Consider the following 5831-nt stretch of genomic DNA (forward strand, 5'->3'; position numbering starts at 1 on the left):
TGGATGAAGTCTATGTTACCCCTTTTTATATAAGCCCCGCTTCATATGCTTGCCTCCACATGCTTCTCTAATGTATCAAACTTCAACATGTGGTGAAGCAGGGCTCATCACTTATAACTGGCAATATCACATCTCCAATGCAATTGAAATAACTTATAAGATGATGAAGCATAAAAGGTAAGAATTGGAGATTACAAAGGCAACTCTGAAACAGTGTTCATTTTAAATCAGCTTTAGTATTAATTGCATGTAATAAGATCATCAAGTTACTGCTCTAATTTTTAAATGTTGGATATAACAGTTTATGAGAAATCTAGATTAACAATGTACACAAAAGTATCTTTTTTTCATGTTTCTGGAGTTTGTTGTTTTATTTTTGTAAGTTTAATCTTGAATCAGTTTGCAATTAGCTACTCTTTAGTCAAATGGTGTTTGTAGCAATTCATGTTTCTCTAGGTTGGCTTTTCAGAGTTTCAATGAAATTATAAAAAATATCGATTTTTAAATTTTGTTACATTAAAAAACAGTTATTTTGCTAGTTATGTAATTTCATTTAAATGATTACAACCAATACACACATGTAAAATAGATTTAAGTGTTCTAGACCCATAAATTGACTGTCCTGTTTAAAAATATTTTTATTAAGCAATGTCAGAAGACTGAAAATCTTTTACAAATCATAAATATGAACAAAAAATTTTGTAAATATTGTGATAATATAACATAAAAAAAAATCTTCCAGGGCTGGGGATGTGGCTCAAGTGGTAGCGCACTTGCCTGCCATGTGTGCAGTCCAGGTTCGATCCTCAGCACCACATACAAAACAAATATGTTGTGTCCGCCGAAAACTAAAAAATAAATATTAAAATTCTCTCTCTCTCTCTCTCTCTCTCTCTCTCTCTCTCTCTCTTTGAAAAAATGTTTTCAAGAAAAGTAATGGCAAGATATTTCAGAAACATTATAAGATTTAAAAGCAATCATCCAGAAAAAACAGATGACAATTTTTGGCATAATTCCAGCCATCTTCCTTTTCCCCAGTCCCACTTTATAAACACTGTTTTTATTCTCAAGAAATATAAACTAGGCGCGCGAACGGCAGAGGGGGCGTGTCCCGCGGGCGCGCGCGGGCGGCGGAGGGGGCGTGTTCCGCAGGCGGGCAGCAGCGGCGCGGGCTGGTGCGCAGCACAGCGTCCTGTGTTGGAATGTACGGCTCCCGCGAGCTCGCGCGCAGCAGCAGGCCAAGCGCCGCCAAGGCCCCTGGCCCCAGACCCCGGTGGCAGCCCGGATGGCTGGGCGAGGGCTGGCGGCCTGAGCACTTTCTGCAGCCCCGCTCCTGGCCTTTAAGGGCCTCGACAGCCCAAGCGCCCAACTTTTTCCACCCCTCCCCCCCCTCCTAAAACTCCAACAACAAAGAAAAGTAGTGGCGGAGGGGTGGCGACGCCGGATCGCCAGTTCCCCCTCTACGGGGAAGACCGAATACAGTTATGGCTACCCAGGTGATGGGGCAGTCTTCTGGAGGAGGAGGGCTGTTCACTGGCAGTGGCAACATTGGCATGGCCTTGCCCAACGATATGTATGACTTGCATGACCTCTCCAAAGCTGAACTGGCTGCTCCTCAGCTTATCATGCTAGCACACGTGGCCTTAACTGGGGAAGTGAATGGCAGCTGCTGTGATTACCTGGTTGGTGAAGAAAGACAGAGGGCAGAATTGATGCCTGTTGGGGATAACAACTTTTCAGATAGTGATGGAGAAGGACTTGAGGAATCTCCTGAAATAAAAGGTGAACCTAATGGACTCGAAAACATGGAGCTGAGAAGTTTGGAAGTCGATGTTGTAGAACCACAGCCTGTATTTGAGGCATCAGCTGCCCCAGAAATTTACAGCTCAAATAAAGATCTTCCTAATGAAACACCTGGAGCAGAGGACAAATGCAAGAACTTGAAGACCAAACCCTTTCGCTGTAAGCCATGACAATATGAAGCAGAATCTGAAGAACAATTTGTGCATCATATCAGAGTTCATAGTGCCAAGAAGTTTTTTGTGGAAGAAAGTGCAGAGAAGCAAGCAAAAGCCAGAGAATCTGGCTCTTCCACTGCTGAAGAGGGAGATTTCTCTAAGGGCCCCATTCGCTGTGACCGATGTGTCTACAATACCAATAGATATGATCATTATACTGCGCACCTGAAACACCACACAAGAGCTGGAGATAACGAGCGAGTCTACAAGTGCATCATTTGCACTTATACAACAGTAAGAGAGTATCACTGGAGGAAACACTTAAGAAACCATTTTCCAAGGAAAGTATACACATGTGGTAAATGCAACTATTTTTCAGACAGAAAAAACAATTATGTTTAGCACGTTCGAACTCATACAGGAGAACGCCCATATAAATGTGAACTTTGTCCTTATTCAAGTTCTCAGAAGACTCATCTAACTAGACATATGCATACTCATTCAGGTGAGAAGCCATTTAAATGTGATCAGTGCAGTTATGTGGCCTCTAATCAACATGAAGTAACCCGCCATGCAAGACAGGTTCACAATGGGCCTAAATCTCTTAATTGCCCCCACTGTGACTACAAAACAGCAGATAGAAGCAACTTCAAAAAACATGTAGAGCTACATGTGGACCCACGGCAGTTTAATTGCCCTGTATGCGACTATGCAGCTTCCAAAAAGTGTAATCTACAGTATCATTTCAAATCTAAGCATCCTACTTGTCCTAATAAAACAATGGATGTGTCAAAAGTGAAATTAAAGAAAACCAAAAAGCGAGAGGCTGACTTACTTGATAACAGTACTACCAATGAAAAAACAGAAACAGAGCAAACAAAAATAAAGGGGGATGTAGCTGGAAAGAAAAATGAGAGGTCTGTAAAAGTGGAGAAAAGAGATAATGTTTCAAAAGAGAAAAAACCTTGTAGCAATGTTTCAATGATTCAGGTCACTACCAGAACTCGCAAATCAGCAAGAGAAGCTAAAGACCTGGATGTGCATACAAGAAATAATTCAGAAAAATCCTGTAAAGCCAAGAAAAGCAAAAGGAAGATGGAAACTGAAGCCCATTCCATGCATGATCCTGTGAATGATGAGGAATCTATGACAAAAAAGAAAAGGAAGATAGAAGGTAAATCCAAAAATAGCCAGGAAGTACCAAAGGGTGATAACAAAGTGGAGGAGAATAAAAAACAAAATACCTGCGTGAAGAAAAATACCAAGAAGAAAACCCTAAAAAATAAACAAAGTAAAAAAAGCAGCAAGCCTTCTCAGAAAGACACCTCTCAGAAGGAACCTGTTCAAAAGAAGACTAGTCAGAAGGGGCCTGTTCAAGATGTTCAGAAGGGGCCTCTGCAGGTAGAGTTGCCTCTACCCATGGAACCTGTTCAAGTAGAGCCTGATCACATGGAGGGGGTTCAGAAGGGGCCTGTTCAAGTAGAGCCTGCTCACATGGAGGTGTTTCAGAAGGGGCTTGTTCAAGTAGAGCCTGCTCAGGTGGAAGTGGTTCACCAGGAGTCTGCTCACATGGAGCTGATCCCTCCTATGGAGACTATCCACATGGAGGAGGTTGTTCACAAGGGGCCTTCTCACGTGGAGTTGTCCCCTCCTGTGGAGTCTGCTCATATGGAAGAGGTTCAGAAGGGGCCTGCTGAGATGGAGCTGCCCTCTCCTATGGAATCTCCTCTTACAGAGGATGTTCAGAAGGGGCCTCTGAAGATAGAGTTGCCTCTTCCTATGGAACCTGTTCAGATGGGGCCTGTTAACATGGAGTCTATTCAGATGGAAGTTGTTCAGAAGGAGACTGCTCAGATGGAGCTGTCTCCTCCCATAGATCCTCCTCTTCACAATGAGCCAATTCCAAAAAAGACTTCTCCCCGAAAATATAACAGAAAGGAAAGGTCCAATATGCAGAGTGAAATGACACGTAAGGAGCAAGTCCTTATTGAAGTAGGCTTAGTGCCTGTTAAAGATAGCCAGATTCTAAAGGAAAATAAAAGCACGCAGGAACTTTTGGCATCATCAACACCACTGCCAAAGGAAGACTTAAGAGAGGAGGAGTCAGAAGACCAAAAATTACTCTCAGAAGTTGAAGGAAACAAAGAAGATCCTTTTCTGAAAGTAGGAACAGAAGAAGCAGAGAAGAGTGTACCGATTCCTGTACCAAGGAATCTAGTACTAGTGTTTCATCTTCTGGACAAAAGTTGAATATGCCAGGGGGTGAAACTTTAGCTGATAAGCATCAGACTGACTCAGCTATGCTTTGTGAAGTGGAAATGGACACTGATCATAACCCAGCAGAGAATCTCCCTGATAAAGACTCAGCAGTTGGAGAACCAGTTTCACCATTGCTTCTTCCCCGACCAATAGATGAACATGAAGCAGTGTCCCAAACTGTGCTGGCTTCACCTCCTGTTACTGTGACAGTAAATGAGTCTCAGGAAATTGATGAAGATGAAGGTATCCACAGTCATGATGGAAGTGACCTAAGTGACAACATGTCAGAGGGTAGTGATGATTCTGGATTGCATGGGGCTCGTCCAGTTTCACAAGAAGCTAGTACAAAAGATGCAAAAGAAGCCTTGGCAGGCAAAGGGACTGGGGGAGATTTTGTTTGCATCTTCTGTGATCGTTCTTTTAGGAAAGAAAAAGATTACAGCAAAAACCTCAATCGCCATTTGGTTAATGTGTATTTCCTTGAAAAAGCAGCTAAAGGGCAGGAGTAATTAAAGATTGGGACAAGGTTCCAGTTCTTAGTTTGTAAGAGCTATTAATTTTTATATTCATTTATAATAGTAGAAAAACCTTTTAAGATTGCTTTAATTAGTGTCGAGTATTGATTTTTAAGAAGCATCCTTTTCCTTAGGACTTCATATATACCTATTGATTGTTGTATAAATTTTAGCAAATCCAAGGGAGTTAGTGTACTAAAAACCAGCAGATACCTAAATCTATTTAGCTTATATGTTCAATTGAAACGAGAAGGCCATGATGATATAATAGCATTCTATTGCTTTGTCCATTTACAACTTGTCATTTTTTTTCTCCGTGTCTGTCTTCAATCACTTTAGTTTACTTTTTCTTTTTTATTTAGCTCTATAAAAATTGGCTTAATAGCAAATTACTTGAACAATTTGCCTGCTTTATATAAAGTTAGCACTTTAAGATTTCTTTAGAGATGAAAAAAGACATTTAAATTGAAGAAAAATTAGCCCAACAGTGGACATTGTATCAGTCCAGGTATTTACTTCCTGAGTTTTGATCAATATTTTGTGTTAATTGTCATAAAAACAGTAATTTTGGTGGTTTATTTTTTTATTTTGGTGCTTTAATGGCTTAAGATGTTGCACATTGTTTTTGTTTTTTTTGTTTTTTTAACCTATGCAGTTATATTTTTCTAGAAATAGCATTTGTGTTGAGCAGTAACACTTTATACATATATATGCATGTTTATTTTGGCCTCGTCAGAGGAATATTTTTAGGCTTGTTTGCAAAAGGGCAGTTTTTATTATCTTTGCTGCAATTGTCTTTTTTGCAGAATAATAGTGTGTGCAAGTTTGTGAGCAAATGAAACATGCAGGTTCAATCCATTCATTATGATTTTTATATCTTATACCTATGCCAGAATCTGTATTTCACATTAAGTTATTTATTTTGAATGAATATAGTAAATTCACAGCTCTCTTTCTTGATTTTGCAATAAATAAACCAAGAAGTTTTTATTTTTAAAACACATTTTTATCTCAAATACCAACCATCAGTTACATTATTTTTTATTTATTTTTTTTTTGCCTGTTATGGTACAGTTACTTCTTAACTGTAATATTATCT

General features: G+C 39.8%; 1 pseudogene; it reads left to right on the forward strand.

Annotated features, from left to right (window-relative positions):
• The first annotated feature begins 1442 nt into the window (after window positions 1-1442).
• Window positions 1443-4726, forward strand: LOC144364780 (RE1-silencing transcription factor pseudogene; annotated as a pseudogene).
• Window positions 4727-5831: the final 1105 nt, after the last annotated feature.

Source organism: Ictidomys tridecemlineatus, chromosome Y, assembly GCF_052094955.1.
Source record: "Ictidomys tridecemlineatus isolate mIctTri1 chromosome Y, mIctTri1.hap1, whole genome shotgun sequence".
Taxonomy (NCBI): Eukaryota; Metazoa; Chordata; class Mammalia; order Rodentia; family Sciuridae; genus Ictidomys; species Ictidomys tridecemlineatus.